The sequence below is a fragment of the Schistocerca cancellata genome, chromosome 4 (genome assembly GCF_023864275.1).
Source record: "Schistocerca cancellata isolate TAMUIC-IGC-003103 chromosome 4, iqSchCanc2.1, whole genome shotgun sequence".
Taxonomy (NCBI): domain Eukaryota; kingdom Metazoa; phylum Arthropoda; class Insecta; order Orthoptera; family Acrididae; genus Schistocerca; species Schistocerca cancellata.
Genome location: NC_064629.1, coordinates 676,264,827 through 676,290,224, shown reverse-complemented (window position 1 = coordinate 676,290,224; position 25,398 = coordinate 676,264,827). Strand labels below are relative to the sequence as shown.

The window sequence follows — 25,398 nt, the reverse complement described above, 5'->3', positions numbered from 1 at the left end:
ATATTTTTTATGTTCTACAGGATTAATTTATTGAGTTAACCGGCTTTCGACTTACAAGACCATCATACTACTTTTGATTTCCATTTATAATTATGTTGTTCAACAAGAAGCGACGGAAGAATCAGTTAATATGTTATAATGATGTGTAACTTATTTTTTGAAGTCTTCTTGCATTAATTTAAAACAACAACCTAGTGGAAACTATGTCTTTCCTTAACTTTATTTACAACATCAATAAATTCTATATGTCTTACAGTACAGTGACTGTGGCATACAGGAACTCCATTTTAAAATTAAAAGCAAGTAGAGGTTGTAAGCTGTGTGTGTATTCTTTTTAATTTCTGGCTGAGGATTTTCCCTTGTCAATTAAGGATCTAAAAGTGTGTGGCAGAAAATGTAGTGTGTATATCTGAAACTTAGAAAAACACGGATTGAACATAATAAGGCGTTGTTGCTGTAGGTATCATGAGGAGTCAGCTTTTTGAGGCACGTGTAACCGAGTTCCACACATGACGGTTTCATTTCATGACTCGACAGTGGAATTCGAAGGGTGTTTCCCTCTTCACGTAATTGTTGACCTAGACTGGAAAACAGGTAGCATCTCGGTGTGAGCGCTCAGCCAGATAACTTTCTCACGAGACAGTAAATAGCTCCGCACTTGCTTTCCAGAGATTTCACTTATTTTACGTAATTGAAGCGCTGCTGATCGTCCTATGGGCTGTAGAGAAAGCTACAGACTTTCTCGGCACTTCGAATCGTCGACAGTCGACTTCAAGCTTCGAATTTATCCTTAGAACCGTATACTCTACCGGGGATGTGAGGCTATTACAATTTAGTTCTCTTACTATGGAGCAGGCTAGATGCCACTATTTCAAGGTGCGCATAAAATTCAGCCCCTAACTTATTTCGTGTTTAAAATATTATATGTTTCGGTTACAGTCTGGTGAAGTGGTACAGCATAACTGTAATATTATATGAGGCAGGAAGGATGTATGACAACGGTAGCAATACTTCTTACAAATATGTCGTCTGTATCGATGTCTGTAGGTGTCAGCGGCGATGTCGCTCAACTGATACATCCGTTCGGCACGCAGATTACTCATTTCTTCTACAATTCGCAGACGGAGCTTCCATGTGAGACGTATTTTTCGTGTCATTTAATTCCAGATCGCGTAGTTTTGGAACTGTTGGTAATAGTTACTTCTTCAGACATTCCTGCTGAACGTGTTTCCAAGTAAAGTAAGGACAGATTCAGATCTTAACTCTTTGATTTTGACAACGGATTTTTATTTTCATAGTATTTATAATTTGGAATTATAATTTACCCTTTCACCGGAAAACATTCGTAGCTTTAAATTCATACTTATTCACTCAATAAACGGTAGGGGCAGCTTTGTAGCCGTGCCGATTTTTGTTTTAACGGTCGCCGTAACAGTCAATCCATAGCACATTGGTTCCTCGAGAAGACTGTTGTCATGCAATAAGACTCCTAATTTAAGGATTGGAACCACTGAGAACAAACATACATTCACTGTCCCCATCCGCGTTAAAATTCACGGATCAATATTGGATATATCTTCAGATACATTGTTCGCAGAAGTCTGGTGTTAAAAATTTCGTTCGAAAGTACTCAACATACCAATAGGTAATCATCTCAGGTACTTTAGTCTCTGAGTAATCTATTGGACACAACCAGATATTTCCAACTAGGTCACAATTTTATAATAAGGCTCTTCTGGAGTGAAGCGAGTAAAATTCCTAACCGTTGTCTTTAAATTCTTGGCACTTAATAAAGATTCCAGATTTATATGCAAGCTTTATTCTACAAAATATTCTATTGTAGAACAGTCATTATCTTATTTTAAGCAGAAAAATCTTATAGATATTAAATTATAATCTCGCTAGGCGTACGGTCTTATGACGTTGTATGTAGGCGATAACTGTCGGGTCCCCATCACTGAGTTATATACTGTCGGCGAACGCAGTATTTGTGTACCATCACTGCATGGCACGCAAACGGTTGCAATTGACATACGAGCTATAGCAGTGCATGCTGGAATTGTCGTGTTAATGGCTACACCGCTGGCGTTGCAGCTTCTCGAATTCCTTTGCGGTCCGTCGTCAGCACTGTCAAACAACTAAGGTGCCAGAAGCGTGTTACGTATACCTTCGCGGAGAGCCCACAACACAGGAAAGCTAATAAAATCCTCCTCCTTGTCTCGCCATCCAAGTATCTGCTGAAATATATTACACAGTGTTTCTTCTCGTTTCATGGATTAGATGTTTTCAACTGTTCCGGTCAACAAGGTCCGTGATCTTCCCCCCTGTCTTGTACCTCTAGGTTTGTAGTCAAGAATTCGTTTTGGAATGTATTCTACCTACATGTTCCCACCATCCGCATCTATTTCCTTGTGCATTGAATTAGTTTCTAATTCATTTTTAATGTCGTCGTTTCTGAAGCGATCTTCTCTAGAACACTCTTTAACACTACGGAGAAATTTCGTTTTAGCTGCCTGGATCTTGCTCCTGTCCTTTTGCGTGGGAAGCCAGGTTCCACGTCCATAGAGCATACTAGGAACTGCCATGGCTTTGTAAAAATTCATCTGTCTCTCTTCCCTGGCTTTTTTAGCGTATTTCTGACTGTTCCAGATATTGCGTTAAATTTTAGGATCTTGCTATCAACTTCACTGTCGAAATTTCTTCTTATTCACAGTCGAGATGCTAAAAGCAGGATACCCGTTCCAGTATTACATTATGTATTGTCATTTTCGATTTTATAGGCGATTTTCCTCTAAATGCCATTAACTTTGTTTTATGAGTGGAGACGTTCCTGTTATAGTTAGAAGCCAACAATTTAAGATGTAAAAGGGCTTCTTGATGATTGTTTTAATATTCCTGGATTGCTATTTGATCATCTGCGTACAGTACACCACTAAAACATTTCTCTCTATTGATCTTTACGCCATAGGTGATATTTTGTTTCCAAGCCCTGACTAGGTCATCTACGGAGACGCTGAATGAAGGTGGAGACAGACCACTTCATTGCATTTTCGATTATAATTTTCGTCTCTTAGTAAAGAGCTTTTACAGAGTTAATTAGATGCGTTGCGAAGCCTGTTTTCTCCATAATCTGTCCAGTAGGTATCTTTTGACTTTGTGAAAAGCTTTTTCATTATCTACAAATGCTAAGTGTTTCTTTAACGTACATTATTTCCGTTTCTCTACCTGTCGTTTTATACTAAAAATACCATCCATACAGGATTGTCCTTTTTTAATTCAGGGATGAAAGAGAAGAACAAATGATTAATTTGAGCTAAGAAAGGAATATTAGGGATTAAGCTCGCGTAAACGACATGGTAATGAGAGACGAAGCGTAAGATCGGATTTGGGAAGGAAAGAGAAACAGTATCGTCATTAGACTTACAGGATTTACAGAAAATGCGGAAAAGCTAATGGCGGATGGCCGGGCTGGGTTTAGAACAACCGCCCTCAAGCGTCTTAGCACTGACCCACCTAGCTCGTTAACCTAAGTTAGGGAACCGTGATCCGGAAACGTCTGAATCAGAAGTTACGAAGCCGGAATTGTTGTGGGACAACTTTGCCAGAGGAATACGAGAACTTGTAAATCGTGTTCGTACGATGTAATAAACCTATTTGATAGTTACAGCTCACTCTGTACGTCTGGCTCGTGTACAGCTCGTGAACGAACTCAGTAGTGTGGTTCACGAAATCTTGGTCGATACTTGCTTTTCGCAAATTACGATACGACTCCCAGTCATCTGTTATGGCTCTCGTATAAGGTAAAATAAAATGCTTTATCGGGGGCACGAAATTTGCCTTTCCCCGATAGTAAATACGAACGACGAAGTGCTTCTTCAATCCTCTGTCTGTGCCTCCAAAGACACAAATGTGTTCGATTTCGCTTTTCAGGGGGGACGTCCTTTGCTTACGAGTCGTGAGGTGCGACTCGTCAATTTCTACGATTCTGTTCTGATCATCGATGGGTACACTTTCGTTTGTGACAAGGGCATATCACGCTTCGCGACAGACCCCGTAACAGTCACACACACTCTTGACAGACACTTCACTTTCAGAAGAAATGCCTTCTAGTGTATAGCTTCTCACTCAGCAGGAAACGGTAACAGCTCTTTTCAGTGCTCAATTTAGACGTGTCAGGCCAAGTATTCCTTCCTATTGACGTCCTTTTCATATATTTTGTGCAATACAGTTCGAAGGGGAACTCGATATAACAGGTTTTCTTGTACGGTTTAGCGCTTGACTGGCCGTGACATAAAACGCAATTTTTTTTTGTTCCGCATTTAGCAACAAGCTCTATTTCCACCAAAACTCCAACTACCTTTCCATTGTACATATTCGAGAAATTAACTTCCCTCACGAAAGTAAACTTTCGCTAGATATCAAGACTTTCATTCACTAATGTTTGCAGAGTTGTATGATATTCCCTCGGCAACGCAAAAAAACATCCAAATTCGCCGCCTAATCAGTGAGGCATTCGATATATATCGCTCGCTTTGCACACGCAACATCGATACCCAAGCCTTCTTCCTTGAGAGTAATTAGATTAGCTAAGGGCTTTCTATTATAGTCACTGGAGCAGTGAGATGTTTAACCCTGTCTTGCGGGTCGAAGACCAGCAGCCCTTATTTTGGCTGATTTGATAGTTTAACAGAACAGAGAATTAATCTGATCCCGTCAGGTACCGCTTCAAATTAAATCTGCAGATCAGTAGGCGTCGATTCTGGCAGCGACCGCGAGTGTGATTTCGCACGACGCCATGGAAGCTCCGAGGCACGGAAGAAACGAACGTTTCACACTCTAAACAGAGCACTGTCCTACGAATATGCAAGATTTGGCCTTTTGTCACATATCCACATTCGTCTTATCCCAAAGCGATTTGCGTCGGATGCGGCAGTAGCAGTGCTGATTTCTGCTGTGTCGGAATGAATTGAACCGTCAAGCTCTTTGGCACGGCGAAATATGTTACGTGTCGCTGTTTAGACTGCACGAGTCTTATTACACATTTGTTTCCCCCAGAGTGTCATCATTGTTGGTATCTCCTGTTGCGTCGTTCTTGGACTGTTTCCTCGCGTCCGTCGCGAGTAGCACGCACGTGCGAGCGCGTTCCGGACTCCCATTGTGTAACGCTTCCTGCGCAGCGCCGCCGGCACGTAGCATGTATCGCGCTCCTGTCGAAAGACTCCAGCGAAACTGAATGAACCGACTTCCACTTTCATATGACGACAGAAACGCTACAAATATCTGCCACCAGTTCATCCAGCAAAATGCACCACACTGCGGACGATTTGAGGAACAGATACTTTTTCAAAACTTAATTTCTAACGTGCGGGTTCTCCAACTACTTTACAGAAGATTGTAGAGGTCGTATTATCCTTATTTTTTATTCAAAGACTGAAAAAAAATGCAGGCCTCGCGGGTAAGAAATACAAAATGGCAAGGAAAAGCAGAAAAAAGTAACTACGTATTACAGCAAAGCTTTCGTGTAAAAAAGCGGGTAGAAGGGTCACGACTGCAAACAAAGGTAACCCCACCTGCTGGAGACAGCTGGCTCAGTCGACAACGCCAGACTACGACGGAAGCTTACCTGCACAAGTTTAGCTGCACGGCACCCGTCTGCAAGCAGAAAGAATTCTCGTTAACAACACGCTCTGGAATGCAAAACACACGCCGCTACTACACTTTGTGATGTAACATGTGCTCATTTGGCCAATGGGCGTGCTACAAAATCGGAACAGCAGACGTATCAAGATGTATCACGGTATTCACTGTTGTCTGTGTACGCTGCCAGCTCCAGGCGGAGTGTGTTGGGACAGACCCATCATAACACTGGCACACAAAACTTTCACGTCTCATTTCCGTAAATTATATCATTACACAGAGTTTTGCGTCCTTATGTTTCCGAGGAAGGTACTAGCGATAGAGGAAACGCATGGCAAACGATGCTGAATCGCTCACACAATCAACAAAATTACATTTAATCCTGAATAATGATGCTCATCTATATGCAAGATTAGAGTCTGCACAAAATTTGCATTAGTCAATGTTCAGAAAAAATGTTTTTCAGGATAGCTGAGCGAAAGTCCTAGATGGTGGCTCTCGGTACGGCATTCAAAAATATAAAAGCAACAACTATAAATTGTTATAGTAGCCACTGTAACCAATTCTGAACTAAGAAAATAGAGTTAATTCATTAACTCTGTTTCTAAAATGAAATACTCTCACTGACTAGTACACGATTTCAGAAGTTACTGAGCGTTTTAAAGTTCTTGTTCAAAATTGTTTGTTGGCTCCCACATAAATATAGTCGTATGCCACCTCCCAACACAAATGTAATCGAAAGTATTTCAGTTATGAAATTTATGAGAAGTATTCTAATCTTCATCTGACAATTCAGCAAGCGGTTCAACACGTTTTGTCAGGCCCGAGAACTTCCCAGAAGTTTTTTCATAGAAGACCCGCTTTGAGTACCATCGAGAAACGGAATGTGCAAGTTCCTCTTGAATCCCCGACCTTGGCTACATAGCACAGCGCGATATCTGTCCAGTACATGGAATGAACAAATGGTGAAAGAAGAAAATTGAACACAGATATTACAACAGCTACTTTGTATGTAGTTATGTCACTTCCCTATAAGAACAAACACAAAAACAACTGCTAAGAGACGGATCACATTTGACGGACTATATTGGACAAGGTCGTGTAACTGTCAACCTACTCTAAGAGATAGTTACGTGACGAACTAACACTTTACGTATAATCTAGAGGCGTTCTCCATACGTGCCAAGTTCTATCATAGTTTAAGGTTACACTGACCGCCTGAAAGAAAATTACAAGCTACTGGAAATTGGACCTTGATCTTTGGATTGCATGTTACTGAAAAACCAGAGCCATGTGGCGTCACATAACATCAAAAAATTGCCCTTGCTCTACTTTCCGTCTCAGCTAATCATTTAAGGAAATTTGAACCGTGAGTTAGTCGTCCTAGCGTCCAACTTCGACTACACAACGCTTCTTATGTTCTCGGCATGTTGTGCCGGAAATGTTACAATGTTTTCTGCACATCTCTAATACAAAAATAGTCAAATGCAACAGAGTTCAGAGAAGAAACACTAAACAGCCTATACATGTCATTGCATATGCAATTTAAGTTCGATGGATCAAGTGAGCTCTGCGCATAATATTATCAGCTCTGCCATGATAATATTGATATATCGAGAAGCTGTACCAAGATGCTTCCCTATTTACCGATTCTGAACACCTGCATTAATCATTCCTTATTAAGTATTCATCCACATTATTTAGTTCTCTACACTTTTACTTTGTAGGAGAGTACCAGCACTACGTAGGTTTATATTATATTCGATGAAGTTAACGTCGCGGCAAAAAAAATTTTCTCAGGCAAGTTTATTGCGCAACTTTGAAAAATGCTTGTTCCATCACTGAAGGCATACGGCAAGTATGGTACGAATCAGCTCATAGCAAGATGTTTAGATCTAAAACAGCTGCAGTTGTTGTGATATGATATTAGGTGCGGTCCTCGGGAGTGCTAAATCAGATGTTTGTAATTGGCTATTTGTATATTTATAATTTACACATGAAACGTATTTTCATAAACAATACCCCAATTGCCAGCAAGATCACAGCTTGTACAAAGTCAGTCAGAAGTTAACACGTTCACGTTCTGCCGGCCGCGGTGGTCTAGCGGTTCTGGCGCTGCAGTCCGGAACCGCGGGACTGCTGCGGTCGCAGGTTCGAATCCTGCCTCGGGCATGGGTGTGTGTGATGTCCTTAGGTTAGTTAGGTTTAAGTAGTTCTAAGTTCTAGGGGACTTATGACCTAAGATGTTGAGTCCCATAGTGCTCAGAGCCATTTGAACAATCACGTTCACGTTCCCTCTGAAAGTCTGAAAAACCACAGCTTCCCTAATCAGAGGAAACTTTCGACCCTCCCGGTTACTCACGAAGTGACGAAAGTTTTACTGACTGACGTGGTGGCGGAAGGAAAACACCAACTTATGTTCATTTCAGAACAAAGCTAAACAGTAGTGCACGGGTTGGCTGCTGTGCATCGGCTACTTCTGGCTTCTCACTGGCAACCTGTGGACGCGCCCAGTAATCCGCAAAGCAAATAGTATTAACTAATCGTATTTGCTGGTGACATAACTTCGCATTTATAAGAAATCTGCAAGCGTCTTGCATACGTAACAGTCTTTACGCAACAGCAAGGTCAAATTTGCAACAGTCGCACATAGTTTGTGCGGCACTGTTTCCTGAAAAAAAAAAAAAAAACAATCGTAGACTCTTTATGATGCAGAAAGCTTCAAAATTTATGCTTCTAAGACTGTATTTCGACCCAAAATATACCACGACGATTCGGTTTGCGTATTCACCATTTACACACTAGCTATGGTAGACAAGTCACACAAATAGTTTTGTATATGTGGATGATTTACAGAATGAAATTTCGAACTCTGAAGGAGAGGTTGTAGTAAAATGAAACTTTATAAAATATTTAAACTGTACCAGACTGTGTCTCAAGCCCCGATTTTTGCACCTGCTGGGTATTTCTCTATTTATCAGGAAACAACAGTATATTTTACTCACGATCACGGATAGAAGCTCGTAACTCACCGAGTAAACAGTCCTCCGGTACATATACAGCCAAGAAAAGCTGTATCATTACAGGATTGCTCTCCCCCTTAGTTGCAGTGAAGGCTAAATCTGTGATCTGATCCTTCAGAAGTCCGTTATTTATTCCTCTAATGTGCTTATTATTCGATCTTAACTCAATCTGAAAAGAAATGGCGATTTCCAGTGTGCATTAGAAACATGGAATTTCGAGACGTTTGTTAGAAACGCGTCTCTGTGTCGGAACACCAAGCGAGATAGTGCTGTGGTTTAGCACTGGAGAAGCGCCATTCGAATTCCTGTTCGGACGCCCTGATCTGAGTTTCCCGCGGTTTACCTAAATCAATTGGGGCGAATGCTGGGATGGGTGTTTAAACAAATTTCAGGCTTGCCGCCGGTCGTCGTTTAATTCATCCCACAATATTTTGACTGGGCACGTGCCAGTCATCTTCAGGTGATCCATCGATGTGAAGATGACTGGCAGGTGTCCAGTCGAAATATCGTGAGGTGAATTAAACAACGACCGGCTGCAAGCACGAAATTTGTTTGAACATTCAATTCGACGGGAAAATTTTAAAATTCATGCTGGGATGGGTGTTATTTCTGTGTCTACAGTTGTAGCTATAGCCTATAACACTACGTAACAAGAAATTGTTTATGTAAACTTAACAACACTTTCTGATTAAAACTGAGCTGCTGAACACGTAAATAACCATAGTTTTGCTCAAGTAAAATTTTCTTTGTAAATACTTAAGATATCCTTGTTTTTAAAAAACCTAGAGTAGAAAATCATGCATCCATGTACTTCGATATATAATCACTAGACATCAACCAATTCCATGTTGGTTGGTAATTTTAGCTCCTTTTTTTGTTAGTACCGTATGTTAGCATTAGATAACATTCAAATGCAGAATTATTTCACTGTTTCCTAAATTATTGTATGGAGATTTTAAGATAAATGGATTTCTTCTAGGGCATGACAAAATACTCATGCTTGCTCTGCCTTCGGAACAGCAGCGCAACATCCCAATTAGGAAAGAATGGCCTGTGAGGGATGAGTTAATTCCAGGCACAGCCTCTTGTTGCCGGGGAAAATTTTTGTTATCCCTCTGCGTATTAAAGTGGGACTAATTAAACAGCTCATTAAAGGCTTGGGCAGAGCTTCTGCAGCTCTTCACTTTATAAGATAAGTGTTTCTCCAGATATCTGACACAAAAGTGAAAGGTGGAATATTTACCGCGCCCCCAAATTCGGCTCATGTTACAATCAAAAGAACAGGAGGAAGCAATGAATCCAGAAGAATGTAATGCATGGGAGTCATTTAGAATGCTGATGCGTGGATTTATAGGCAAGAAAAGAAGTAAAGTGAGAATTACGCAGGACTTGGAGATTGATGCTAAATGTCAATTCAAATGCGCTACTTATATTCACCTATTGATTTATTTAGACAGTATTTTCGAGATGTGATCGAATGACGTGGTGAAAGTTTAAATACAGACATTCGGTCTGTGGAGGGAAAAAAGAATACCAAAGATGGTGGGATACAGCTAAGATAGGGACTATATTTGGATTCAGTACGTGAAACTAAAAGAGCACCGCACAAACTAAGAAGCCGTTGTGATATTCGTTTTTCATTTAAATTCCCTCCAAAGTCACGAACATCCCTTTTGGAATGTTTGTTGTATATCATGAGAACAGCTATGCTCATAACTATTAGCTTTTTAATATATTCGTGATGACTGGGTGTTGTGTGATGTCCTTAGGTTAGTTAGGTTTAAGTAGTTCTCAGTTCTAGGGGACTGATGACCATAGATGTTAAGTCCCATAGTGCTCAGAGCCATTTGAACCATTTTTAATATATTATTGTTGTTCGTTGAACACAGTAGTTACGTTACTCTAGCGCCATTACAAGTGAATATTTTGAAATTACACCTAAAATTAGAGAAAAATAGCTTTATATTCTTCATTAGCATGGAAAAGACTAATATAAACAATAAAAGTTTACGATAAAGGTAAATTTGGTTAAATTTTGTTACCCTGTGCAATCAATGTGAAGCATAATTAAAAATAACGTGTCGTCCACAGAGATTTGAGAAGAGTAACGTTGCACATTTTGCATCATAATCTTGCACGGAGGGAATCGGAAAGAGACTGAAGGCAATGTGCCATCATTCATCGTTTCTATAACGTTATGAGCAAGAGCAATGGGATACGTTCAAAAGTCAGAAAACTGATTAGGCAAATGGCCTTCTGTCACCGTGCCGCCTATTTCAGCTTGCATTTGCTGCTGAAGTTTTCATCTGCTGCTTACAATTCGTTCTAAAATTTCTTATCGAAAATACTCGTCGAGATTTGCATTTCGTGGAATCAGATAGTTCGATTACTAATTAACTTTGTAACCATTCCAGATGTGTACAAAAAAAGTCAGAAAAAGCACCCCGTGCTACCAGCAGAGGAACTGAGCACTAATAAGATAGGTTTTCTGCTAACTGAGAGCATACAGAAACGTACTTTGCTCTTCTACAGGACTATCTGCTCTAAATGGCACTGTTTTTATGTGGTCGTTCCACCCTACTGCTATGCGCGTGGCATGTGAACTAAATGAGTCCGCGCAGCGTTCTCAGATGCCGTATAACCATTTTAATTATTTTCGTAGCCATTCCCAATACTTACAGGTTAACAGCAAAGAATTTATTAATAGCACACTGAGATGCGTGGAAAACTAGCTTTTGCTCAAAACGGAGTGCAAATTACAAGTACTATACTCTTCCAGTGTTTAATAATGAGAGCACTTACCGAATTTCAACTAACATTAGACGTAATTTCTAACATTTTCTAAACTTTTTCTCGTGTATATGCTTAGCATGAAATGTTTAACACATTAAGTAATTTGTAAAGTAATCAGATGTTTGAAGCTGTTTTGTACACGGGAGTTAGATTTTTTAAGGAATCAGAGATGAAAGTTTACTGGTACTCACTAAAAAGGAAGTACAATCTGTAACTGATATTTTAGCCGATACACAGGAAGAGCAACAAAAATGGCGAGTTTGCATGCAAGACGCCTCAGAATCAGCATCGCGTTTGTAGGCATTAGAAACACAACAGCGAAGATAAGCGGTATTGCATAAGTTGAAACCAGTTCCTATAAACAGTATTACCGCACAGGCGTAACTTGAGATAATTTCTTGTAGTGTCTGTAGACGTAAAGTGCTATGAGGAGCAGGCGCCTTAACTAATAATGACTCAGCGAAACAGTGGAGTGCCGGATAGAGAAATGAAATCGGTTCCTCCAGAGTAAGAATCTAGTTATTAAGTGCTGTATCTTCTCGTTTGTTGGGGATCTCTGAAAGGATGCTACGGAAAATAACCGCAAGGTTGTGGGCTCCAGAGTACAGGCGATCTCTGACGTTCGTCTTTCATAGCAAGTTGCTACCAGATACGCTACGGAAACTACGGTAGTGATAAATTAGCACCGAATACTGTTGCTCTGACCTGTTGTCGGGGCAGGCTTGGAGTCCGTGTGTGCAGAATCTTAGACATGAGCGCTATGTAGCAATTAAATACTGGGGTCTGCAATAGCCAGTTTGCTTCTGTTGAGAGCATTTCCGATATCTGACTGCTCAGAATAAATTTGGTTTGTAATGTTCCGTTAATAATTTCGTCTGAATTATGTAGCAGTTACATTGAGACTAGACTTTGGCTGCGCTCAAGAAAAAAGCAATGTACGGTATCGAAGCGCGGAGCAGAAACGATTGAAACGATTTTCGTTCAAAAACTGATGCTTCACTGTGATATTCTATGTCCACCTAGTGAAACAGCTGTGCATGGCTACTGCGGTGCCATCACTCGTCACAATTGTTATCTTCAATCAGGATCGACCTAGCTCTTTCAGTGCGACACCTACAAACGATCTACACTGTCAGGAGGTATAGGAGTGGATGCAGCAATTACGAGCAAAGACAACAGATTCATTCGTTAGAAATGGAAATACCGTAAGATAGCTCTACTTATGATAACACTGTACGTAAATATGTACCCAACATAGCACAGCTTCTTCTTCTGAGGTTTCCAATCTCGAAGAATTTTCTATTTAATTTTCTTCTAATTTGTAATTTGGATTTTCATCCAAACGGCCTGTTTCGAAATGCGACGACTGAATGCTAAGTATTCTACACATTACACCGTAATGTTTTTCGTCGGTACGCACCTATTACAGATTTGTTCGCTTTTGTAAAGTTTGATCTCTACCTACGTAAGACACACACAGTATTGCCACATTCAAAGCCCTCATCCATACCCAAAGCAGCCATTTGATGTGAGACATCCTCATTCGGCGCGTTATGTTTTGAAAACACTTACAAATCCTCCGTCAACAGAGATACGTCCACTTCTGTAAATGAGTAGTCAGCGCAGATGACTGCCATGCGGAGGACCCGCGTTCGATTCCCGGTACTGCCAGGGATTCTTCCTTGGTGAGAGGACTCGAAAGGAGTGTGTTCAGCCTCGAGATGGCAACTGGGGAACTACTTGACGAGTAGTAGCCGCTCCAGATCACGAAAACATAACTGCTAGAGAGCGGTGTGTTGACCCCCGCTCTTTCAGATCGCATCCAAAGACGCCATTGGCTGAAGATAACACAGTAGTCGGTCGGTACCGATGGCCCGCCAGGGCCAGTGCACGGAATTTACGTTTACGTACGAGACACACTTTATTTGTCCTTTCCCAGGAAGAGTGAGCGTTGGGAGAACGTGGTTATTATGTTATCGGTTTCCAACCGCCGACGATGAAAGTAGAACTTTCCTTTCTAAAGTTAATAGCATCTCGTCGACTGAATTTACTGGACACAGGGTACGAGACGCAGTAAAATGCACTTTCTCTTATCCGTAGCCCTTTTCCCACCTTGAAGGGAGGCTAAAGAGACAGTGGTCTGGGTGTACGGAAGTGAGGAGGGGGGCGGGGGGGGGGGGGCAGGTTAGGCATGGTCTTTGGAGCAAGATTAAAATCTTTTCCCCTTTCCCGCACTCACCATTACACTGCAGTGTAAATCACCGAGTGTATCCAATCTGTCCCTCATGTCGATAGTGGAACCCGTAAACACTGTTACCTCAATTCATTTCTTATAAAAACATTTAACTGAATACAAGTAGTAAATAGGTGACAATTTTAATATAGGGATGTGGATAAGTGCAATCAAACCTTGACCTACGACTAGAGCTAAAAGAGGTGGCGTCTGGAAACCATATTTAAGTTTGTCGTGGTTTCCCTGAATCGTTTAAAACAACTGCCATAGTCGATTTCTTTCCCCCATTCCCGCGTGTGCTGTGTCTCAAATTACCTGTTCGCCAGTGGGACAAACTCCAATCTGCCATCTTTCTTTCTGAGACTAGAAAAATCGGACAATATCTGTATCATTCACAGCGTTTTAAAATCTCTTTAACAATACTCTATAAGTAACAATCAACTAGGGCTCCCAGCATCAGCTTTGACGGACTATCCTATTTTGCTATTAACACTCAGGGAAATTGCTACACAGTAAAATTTTATGTTGCTGAGATTGTACATACAGGTGACACTCAAGTCACTGGAGATAGATATCAGGCTCATTTGGACAATGACTGTTGGTTTTGCCAGTGGTACTACTGAAGGAAAATCCCAACATGAGACAGTGGATACGAAAGCAGACAGATGGCGATGCCAGTATTATGTCAACCTCAGTAGACAAAGGACTGTTAAGAGAAGAGGAGACACGAAAGCAAGTGACAGTATGCTACCTTGATTTCATGTTGGTGCCAGACCGGAGTACGAGTGAGTACGAAAGATTCAGAATCATCAGGTTAACTGTAGCCTTCGACACTACTTCGGCAACTCACAACCAGATTGTCACCTTTCAGTCTAACCTATACTTAGAGCTGCGTTACAGATCAGTCTGTCATCACAACCTACACTAAAAATATTTTGTCAGTGTTCTGTTCACTTTCTGTTTGTACTCGTGCAACGCCACATGCCAGAATATCATTACGTCACTGAACGAAGTTGACATTCGGTATCCAGGAAACGTGCCTGTCGTACCATATCATATGGGCTAGTACAGGTCCTGCTCCTAAGCGGATGAGGCTGGAATAGGGCCTTGCGCAGCGCCGAGTGGGCACTAGGATACAGCACGGAATGACCGTTAACTTATACCCATGGCCATAACACGCCTCGCAGGTTCGTTTTAAATTGTGTTTTTGAAGTAGAGGTGTTGAAGAACCCTAGAGTTTACCCAACTGATGTAAGAAACGGTCTGAAGAGCTCACCAGAGATGCAGTACGAGATACCTATTCTCGGTCGGCTGCCGGGTTTCCACCTGCAACAGACAGAGCGAGGTGGTGCATTCGGCAGGACCACGGTTAAAATTTCCGTCCCGCCATCCAGGTTTACGTTTTCCGTGATTTCCCTATTTCGTCCCAGGAAAACGCCCGAATTTGTGCTCCGTCTCTAATGACCGCGCTGTCGACGGGACATTAAAACCTAATCTTCCCTCCTTCCATGTGCGACTGGCGCATCCCCTCTTTCCTAAACTAGTGATCGAAGTGAAAAGCTGTATGAGCTGTAAGATGAATAAGTAACAGTGACGCCAACTGCGATGGTGATGAGGATGATGATTATGGTTTTAAAGAGACTAAAGATACTGTATATTGGTAAACAGTCTTTTATCCCCCTGCCGGCCGAAGTGGCCGTGCGGTTAAAGGCGCTGCAGTCTGGAACCGCAAGACCGCTACGGTCGCAGGTTCGAATCCTGCCTCGGGCATGGATGTTTGTGATGTCCTTAGGTTAGTTAGGTTTAACTAGTTCTAAGTTCTAGGGGACTAATGACCTCAGCAGTTGAGTCCCATAGTGCTCAGAGCCATTTGAACCATTTTATCCCCCTCCCCCCTCAGGACATATTCCCACCACTCAGGACACCATGTGTTTGTGTGTAGAATAAATTACGCAAGTGTGAGCATGATTTGTAAATAATTGCGTAGCGTGCCTCTAAGGATCAATGTGGGTATCAGAACGGTATTTACCTAGCGGGATGTGAGAAACAGCCTAAATCGCGCATCCAGGCTGGCTGGCTCTCTAGTCCTAGTCATCAATCCCCTGGGCGAATTCTATCTGGGATAGGCTCGCCTCCCCGTGTCTCAGAAGCTACGCTTTAACGCGCTCGGCTATCTGGGCAGGTACCAAGTGTGAAACCAAGGCCAAGACTCCGGTGGTGCTTAGGGTTTGTTATATGCATTTGCGACAAGAGCAATTCAAGCTTAACCTCTTAAATTTGGCAGTATGTGGGGTGTAGGAGAACCGGACGACGTTTGTTCCGTGCGATTAATCTAAGAGGGGCGTTCAATAGGTAATGCAACATATTTTTCTGAAAGCAGGTCGGTTTTATTCAGGATTCCTATACACCATATTATTCCCTCCTCTTTTGGCTACAAAACCCCGTTCTTAAGCCGGCCGCGGTGGCCGAGCGGTTCTAGGCGCTGCAGTCCGGAACCGCGTGACTGCTACGGTTGCAGGTTCGAATCCTGCCTTGGGCATGGATGTATGTGATGTCGTTAGGTTAGTTAGGTACAAGTAGTTCTAAGTTCTAGGGGACTGATGACGACCTCCGATGTTAAGTCCCATAGTGCTCAGAGCCATTTGAACCTGTTTTTAAACATAATCTACGTTCAATGTGACGACTTTAGCCACTTTACTGGGAGGGCCTGTGTACCCGCTTGTTACCGCTCTATTGGTCGACGTCGGAGCCAATATCTTGATGCATCAATAACCTCGCCACCATCTACGTACTGCTTCCCGCCGAGTGTATCCTTCATTGGACCAAGCAGTTGGAAATCGGAAGGTGCTAGATCCGGGCTGTATATTGGATGAGGAAAGACAGTCCAATGAACAATGAAGTTTTGTGAGCTCTTCTCGGGTGCGCAGACTCGTGCGAGGCCTTGCGTTGTCCTGAAGAAGGAGAAGTTCCTTTTCATTTTTGTGGCGACAACACGCTGAAGTCATTTCCTCAGTTTTTTGAGGGCAGCACATTGAAATTCAGAGTCGATCGTTGCACCAAGAGGGAGGCCATCAAATAGAATAACTCCTTCAGGATCCCAGTAGACCGTAGCCATGACTTTACCGGCTGACGGTACGGTTCAAAATGGCTCTGAGCACTATGGGACTTAACTTCTGAGGTCATCAGTCCCCCAGAACTTAGAACTACTTAAACCTAACTAACCTAAGGACATCGCACACATCCATGCACGAGGCAGGATTCGAACCTGCGACAGTAGCGGTCGCGCGGTTCCAGACTGTAGCGCATAGAACCGCTCGGCCACTCCGGCCAGTTGACGGTACGGCTTTGAACTTTTTCGACGGAGGATATGTGGTGTGGCGCGACTCCGTGCATTGCCGTTTTGTTTCCGTCGCCTGTGACGATGTTTGTCAAAACATTGTCACTATCGTAACGCGCAATCAATTCCGCGCAGACGGTCTTTCATTTCTCTTTATGGTCTTCTGTTAGGCGGCGAGGAACCCAGTGGGCAGACACCTTTGAGTGGACGAGTGTGACAACGCTACCAACAGAAACGTCCACTGGAGCAGCGAGGTTTCTGATTGTGATCAGTCGATTACCTCGAACGAGAGTTTCCTCACGTTTCAACATTGCAGGAGTCACAACTGTGTGTGCCGGCTCGCACGCTGGAGATCGAACAGGTTTGCGCGAACTTGTTTGCGATGATGAAAGATGCCTCGTCCAACAACTCAGCGTGCTTTTGTTCACTGTCTTCGATGCTCCGGTTTTTCCGCCAAAAGAAACGCAATGACAGTTGTCTGCTTGGAACGCACCTCTGTTACAGACGCCATTTTGAAGGATATGTATGTTGCCACTACGTATCGAAACTACATAGGTCTAAAGCGGGAATATTACACGAGGCCCCACAACAAATTCCTCATTTTTTCAACCGAGAACGGCCGAGAAAAAAATGTGTCGCATTACTTATCGAACGCCCCTCGTAACAGGTGCGCGGTGACCTGTTGATTTCACCGTCTCCGCAGCTTCTGGGCGAGTTGCGCTTCATTGAAAATAGAATTCTCTGTAAGGCACTCGTTTTCCCGGAGGACTGTTCTCGCATTTGGTGGTCTGCGCGAGCGCAGCTGCCGAGTCGGCCGGCGGCCTTGCCGCTGCGACAATCGCGAAGAGAAAACGCGACCTTGGCCTATTACTTGTAATCGCGGCCGAAGGCTGCCAGATGAATTTGAATACCGGCTACGGCTGTGGCTGGCGGTGACCGCTGGACTCTCCTTCCGGCGCGAGGTCAGCCAATCGAACGCTGCGAGGCCGCTTCTTACGACTCCGGCTGCGTCGCGCCTTCCAACAAACAGTGAGCTGCGGCCGGCATACGCCCCTCCTCTCCCAGCAGCGGGCGCCTCCGCTGGCATGTTTCTGGTCACCGGCCCAATAACGAGTTCGACGACCTTGGCCTAAGAGCCTCGGTAAACACCGAACATTCCCCTTATCTCTACCTTTCTGTGTTCCTCTCTCTGTCTCTCTAATTCTGAGGATTGTAAGTTTTTTTTTTTTTTGTGTTCATAAGAGAGGAACAGTGATAGAAGAGATGTGACTAAAACTGGGAACAACTGAGCGAAGATATCCAATTCACGTGTCAAATCACGTTGAAATGAGCCTGACTGGCATAATTACTTACATTGTCAATGTAGTTGAATTGGCTGGATTTAGAATAAAACGTTCTCGCTTCTCTCCCCATATCAAATTTAGATAATTTCTCGAGCCTTAGATGATTGCTACCATGCTGCCACGCCCCTGGCTCCAAGTGTCACCTTCTTTACAAATCCACACTTTTCCCAGTGTAATTTCAACCGTTTTTCAGCTCCCAGACCAGGAAGTTCAAATGTGTGTGAAATCTTATGGGACTTAACTGCTAAGGTCATCAGTCCCTAAGCTTACACACTACTTAAGCTAAATTATCCTATGGACAAACACACACATCCATGCCCAAGGGAGGACTCGAACCTCCGCCGGGACCAGCCGTCAGCTCCCAGACCAGGAAGTAATTGCTGAAATCTATCCATTCTATCAACTATAAGCTACTTTACCGCTTTCCATTTCTAATGAAGACTCCTTCCGCTCATTTTTTGCATTACTGCAACGCTTCATACCTTCTACCACCTACGTCCCGTTTCTCGGCCCCTCACAATACTCTTTCCACATCAATTTTTCATATTACTTACTCCTCCCTCCTACCCCATCTACATCCAAACCCCATACCTATAAAATGTTGCCAGGAGCCGACAAAACCATCATTCTCACAAGATCCAAAACTACAAGTCGTCTACGTGTTTTTTTTTTTTTTTTTTTTTTTTCAGAACTGAAGAGTAGCAACATGGCTTCTGCATTCCTCCCGTACCTTGGGAATGTAAGTAGCAGGTAATTAAAAAAACGAACTTCCTCACGGGCAATCAACTTTCTCTCTTTTAGAGTTGTAGCATATGATGGGAACATGCCCAGAGTGGATTTATTAATACCGTAGTAGATATGTGGCCTGAAAAAAGAACTTCGAGTCCCAAACAATTTAAGTCTTACTAGTGATGTGACGTTTCACAGAAAATTTCATATTCATATTTTCACGGTCAGAAATCTTTTACCCATCAATATATCTACATTAAATATGTTGCGAATAAAAGTCAGCGACAGTTAACGGAATTTGTAGTTTTTTAATTTTTTTGGTGGTATGAAGTTCGATCCTTGGTTTGGTATTGCTAAGATTGTTCTATTGCTAAGATCGTTCTACTTACGCATCAGTTCGTATTTTAAAAGTGTGTTGTTACTGAAAGTAAACAACACTTAATGAAATTTGTTGTTACTGAACCTATTTGTTGTTGGCATAATGTAGCCCCCCTCCCTGGTAGTACGTGTTATGGAAAATACGTTGGTATTGCTAGGGTTAATTACCGAACACAAGCTCGAGTTGCACGAGCAAGTAGAAGCAAATCAGCCGCGACATTTACGAAGGAACCGTAACGACACACGCTTGAAGTTCCTTAGGTAAGCTGCATTGGGATGGTCGGGCATGAGCTGGAATCCTGATCCTCAAAAATACGACTTCAGTGCCTCAACGAGTACGAAACCGTTTATGTGGTCAGACGCCGTTCCCACTGTGACCTCGGCATTTTAATCTAAGCTGAAGTAAGTACGCAATTTTGACCCCTGTGTGTGACTCGTATGAATGCAGTTCTGTGACAAGTTTTCAGGATCAGCGATCGTTATTCCGAATCCGATTCATGTCTCGGTGACTTGATAGCAAGCTATCACGTTACACATTTAGCCACAAGAGGGAGATCAGTAGGAAAGAGCTAGTGAATGTCAGAAACACATTTAGATATTCTTTGTGAACTGTCGTAAGTATATGATTGGTTCAAACACGTCATGATGACGTCAAGAAGATTGCGGGAATTTACATATTATTAAGAGCTAGAAAGAGCTTTACTCGTGACCAACGATTACATGGTCAGTCGCAGTAACAGTTACCTTTCCCCTTTTCCCTGCCCTATGGTACGCATTTCTGTTCACAACTTATATGCCTCTGCACGTTAGTTTCTCCTTTGTCTAAGGTAGAATGCAGGAGGGGGCGTCTTCTGCTACTGTCGTCACAGTTTGCCTAAGCGCTTAAACTTGAGATGGAAGACAGCGTTGTTACCTCTCGCAAAACATCTGCCCTTGGAGTAGTATTTTTTGTTCAAGTTAAAGGAGGTTGGAGTTAAACGTCTCCCCCACTGGAGCGTATTTGACATGAAACACTAGCTTTGATAGGACAAAAGGAGGGAAGAAATTTGAGCTCTTTCTGCAAGGAACCGTGCCGGGATCTGCTTGAAGTGCTATAATGTGTTAGTTGTTATTGCAAATCTATGAAACACAGTTAAATGGAAGGAAGTGACTGTTTTATATTTTCTGTCACGAGCCTCGCCGACGAAGAACTGCGTGCACAAGTAGTATTTCCTGGGCCGATCTGACGGGAGTCAACCTTTGCCTTGCAGCTCCACAAGCGTAGCTCCTAGGTCTCTCTCTCTCTCTCTCTCTCTCTCTCTCTCTCTCTGTGTGTGTGTGTGTCTCTGCTACTGTCTAATTCACCCTCTCTCGCTCGGACACACACACACACACACACACACACACACACACACACACACACACACATTGTCCCAGAAGGATCCATTAAAAAAAAAAGTTTAGATGGCTCTGAGCACTATAGGCCTTAACATCTGAGGTCATCAGTCCCCTAGAACTTAGAACTACTTAAACCTAACTAACCTAAGGACATCACACACATCCATGCCCGAGGCAGGATTCGAACCTGCGACCGTAGCGGTCGCGCGGTTCCAGACTGAAGCGCCTAGCACCGCTCGGCCACACCGGCCGGCCTATTAAAAAAGGTATTCCATATTTTTCAAGGTGGTAGTACGGATCAAAACAAGACAAAAACGTCCAGTACTAGCCGCGCGGTTTGAGGCGCCCTGTCACGGACTGCGCAGACGCTCTCGCCGGTGGTTCGAATCCTCCCTCGGGCGTGGGTGTGTTTGTTGTTCTTAGCATAAGTTAGTTTAAGTGGTGTGTAAGTCCAGGGACCGATGACCTTAGCAGTTTGGTCTCTTAGGAATTCACACACATTTGAACATTCGTCCAGTACTCATGCGTTCTAAAATTCACACCTTAGCAGCTATGAGCACTTATTCATCTTCTCTTCTGTGGAACACATCTGCTCTACTGCAAGCTCTTTGCTATTACGAACGACCTGCATAATGCAGTAAACAAATAAGGTCACATTCTCCTGCTACTGTCCATGGATACAGCATGTTATAAACATCTGTTAATGTTCTTACATTAAACCGCTTTCGCAGTTCTGAGTAAGAGCAGAACATACAATAGCCTTATGGAACCAGTCTGTGTTTTGATACGCTTGTGAACTGCTTTTCCACTGCAGTTTTATCTTTGCACTTACCAGCACAATGGAAGCCTGTTATTCCATACGGCGAATGGACACCATATTGAGCACCTCCTTTAGCGATGGCTTACAAGTGCAGATCATGTGTAACAGGAAACAGATTACATCAGATGCTTTCCTGCTTTATAGTAACAGAATACGTGTTCTCATTTATTTACTGCATCCTGTAGATCGTTCGTAACAGCAAAGAGCTTGCAGCACTTATTCAGTAGAAGAGATGTGTTTCACAGTAGCGAAGATGAACAAGTACTCATAGCTCTTGAGATATGCATGTTGGAGTCCATGTTTATTCGGAATTTTTTTCTTGTTGTGGTCCATATTACCACCTCTCAAAACACGGAAAGCAAAGAACCTTCAGGAGGAGAGATGTGTTTCACTGTAACCTCTTAGGGTACCCATTTTAGAGCTCATGTTTTTAATGTGTGTGTGTGTGTGTGTGTGTGTGTGTGTGTGAGAGAGAGAGAGAGAGAGAGAGAGAGAGAGAGAGAGAGAGAGAGAGACTGACACTTTTCTACTGAAAAGTAAGCTGTTGTTGACAATAAGTAACTTAGTTCATTTCATTATAAAATGGCTCTGAGCACTATGGGACTTAACATCTGCGGTCATCAGTCCCCTAGAACTTAGAACTACTTAAACCTAACTAACCTAAGGACATCACACACATCCATGCCCGAGGCAGGATTCGAACCTGCGACCGTAGCAGTCGCGCGGCATTTCATTATATTTTGATAGTTTTCCCCATATACATAAATTTACAAACGATATCAGATTTCGGGTAGCACGGTGCTACATATAACCACCGTTGGCAGTACCCGTGAACTGAAGGTTGTTTGCTGCCTATGACCTCGAGAGGATGCACGACTGTGCAGTGAGAATAGCTCGCTAGTGAGTACGAACTTCACACAGTTCCACGACAACACCGCGGGCTGTTTGAAACAGCTGCGTAGCTCCAAGACGATAACAGATGACGAGGATGATCCGCGCAAAAATAGAGTCAACATCCTGTCTGATACGAATTCGCCTTTTTTCTCTATGCTCCTGGCTCGTTCCATTCAATGCTACCGACATTCGTTTGAGAGTTGTTGGTACGGAAGAACGAGCTGTGCTTTGGAAAGATTTGCACCAGTGACTCTGAAAGATCAGCCAAACGGAGGGCTAAGGAAAAGTGGAAGACGCGAAAGTTACAATCCTGGCTGCTTTGGAGTCGAACCAAGAGAACGTTTTCCAGCGAGCACTGAGTCTGCAAGTCGTGCTGTTGTCAAAGTGCCTAGAAGGCAACAGCTAAAAATTTCATCTCACATACGCAGCATCCAAAGTGTTACGTTTTTGACTGCTTTGACAGACGACGTTGATTAGAACGTTGTTGACTACTGCAAATCCTTCTCGGCGATTTGATCTTCTTTCACTGTACTTCCTGTTTCTTTTTTTTCTTTTATTTTTTGTAAATTTGGAAATTTCATGATTAGTCCACGTATAAACCGAGTGAGGTGTTGCGACAGTTAAGAAACTGGATTCTTTCTCGAGTGAAAAGGCTCTCAAATCAACTTGTGTCCATTCTGAAGTCGGCGATAGTTCACAACCTAGAATGTCTGTCTCAAAACTACGCTAAGCCTGCTCATCATTTTTGTAATTTATAATTTATTTATAGAAGTTGTTTCACTGTTTCTCACTTGATTCAGTCGTGTACAAAAGACACGACTCTAAATAATTTTGCCGGCCGTCGTGGCCGAGCGGTTCTAGGCGCTACAGTCTGGAGCCGCGCGACCGCTACGGTCGCAGGTTCGAATCTTGCCTCGGGCATGGATGTGTGTGATGTCCTTAGGCTAGTTAGGTTTAAGTAGTTCTAAGTTCTAGGGGACTGATGACCACAGCAGTTAAGTCCCACAGTGCTCAGAGCCATTTGCACCATTCTAAATAATTTTGCTTCTAACAATAAGGTGAAAATTTCAGTTCCAATGCTATTGATGTTATATCTGTAGTCTGATTACGTAATATCGGACGATAGTAACTTCTCCCTGTTCTGATCAGTAACTGTAGGTGACTGTAACTTGACTCTGAAAAAAATATGTTTTGATTTCTTTCTTTATTTTTATTATAGCTGATCCCACAGTTCATTTGTAAACGGTTCCACTTCAGCAAACCGTGCAACCTGAACAGCCCCTATCGAGCAGGTGGTAATGACTGCCAAGGTAACATATAATATTTACGCCATAACAAACTACTGAGGACTTCGAGCATTGCCGAAAAGGAATCCAGCGCTGTTCATGGGCAAGTCGCTAAGAGGTGCAAGGTCGCCAACTGAGCTGTGCAACTTTGTCCGTATAACAAGCTCAACACTGTTAAATGTTCCGGCAAGTTAAAGAGTACAAACCAGCCACGTCCACTTATAATCTCTCACTCCGCATTTGTAGCCCTGACACTGTAAGTTTTACGTTTACTGTCGCTGGCGAGGCAGTCAGAGATGAATTTAATGAAATCTTTTGATACTGGCGTCATTGCTTGTAATACCGACCTGCGAGGATAGTCTCCCAGTATGCAACGGGTGGTCATATAAGAACGGGAACCGATTTCCGTTCGGTACAGCATAACAGAGGTAAGAGATTTATCTATACTACTATGCAAAGACAAAACATTGTTACCGAAAATCTCGAAAAGTTCTTGACCGATTTACTTACATTTTTATATGATACTCTAGTAAATGTTTGGACGGTCATAGGCTATATATTTTAAATAGCTCAGGTTAGCAGAAACCTCGAAAAGTTGGCCGATTTACTTCAAATTTTTATAGAGAGAGAGAGAGGGGGGGAGGTGGAGGGAGGAGCTGGAAAGAAAGAGGTGGAGGATACGATGGACAGAGAGAGTGGGAGGAGGTTATGGACAGAGAGTGGGGGAAGGAGCAGATGGGCAGAGAGAGAGAGGCGAGGAGGAGAGAAGGACGTATGTCAAATTCCAATACATATTTAGCAATCCCGAAGCAATGCCGGGGTCGCTTGAATAAAAGCAGTTAACATCGGAACTCAGTTTGGATGTATTCAAAGGTGCCTGAAAGGAAAGAGTAGCACATGTAAAGGGGAAACAGCTTTTGTAATATAGATGTGGAGTGAGAGTATAGCTATCGCGTTGCTCTCCATCCTCCGAGAGCGAGATCGTTGTGTGAGGCAGCAGCGCACGGATTTCGAGAGGAGGGCAGGCGACCTCCGTCCACTTTCACCGAGGTGGACAGCTCATGACCGTGGCCCACATGCGCGCACCTTGATAATTCCTACTTCCTGGGAGACCTTGCCTTCACGCACCGCAGCTAGCTCCAGATGCAGAGCCGAGACTCTGCAGGCCGAGATTTCAGCTAAACACACGAAATGCGTATTTTATAAACAGGATTGGGTCTGTCTTAGAGACCCCCCCCAGGTTAGCCGAGAGCGCTAATGTGCTGCTTTCTGGACTCGGGTAGGTGCGCCGGCCCGGGATCGAGTCCACCCGGCGGATTAACGACGAGGACCGGTGTGTCGATCAACCTGGATGTGATTTTTAGGCGATTTTCCACATCCCACTAGGTGAATATCGGTCTGGTCCCCACGTCCCGCCTCAGTTACAAGACTCGCAAACATCTGAACATGTTCGCACTATTCCATGGATTACACTAGACGCAGACAGCTGGGCCGACCGCGGTGGTCTAGCGGTTCTAGGCGCTCAGTCCGGAACCGCGGGACTGCTAC

At 43.2% G+C, this 25,398-nt stretch overlaps 1 protein-coding gene across 4 annotated transcripts in view; it reads right to left on the bottom strand.

The window, feature by feature from the left end:
• The window catches only part of LOC126183472 (ecdysone-induced protein 74EF), a 692,094-nt gene that overhangs the window by 540,375 nt on the left and 126,321 nt on the right, over window positions 1-25,398 (bottom strand). For 3 of the 4 annotated variants that reach the window (XM_049925485.1, XM_049925484.1, XM_049925488.1), the window contains exon 2: window positions 5,624-5,652. The exons of the other annotated variant lie outside the window; for it this stretch is intronic. The gene's annotated coding sequence lies outside the window, so the exon portion shown is untranslated. The remainder of the gene's footprint in view (window positions 1-5,623; window positions 5,653-25,398) is intronic. 4 annotated transcript variants of the gene reach the window in all.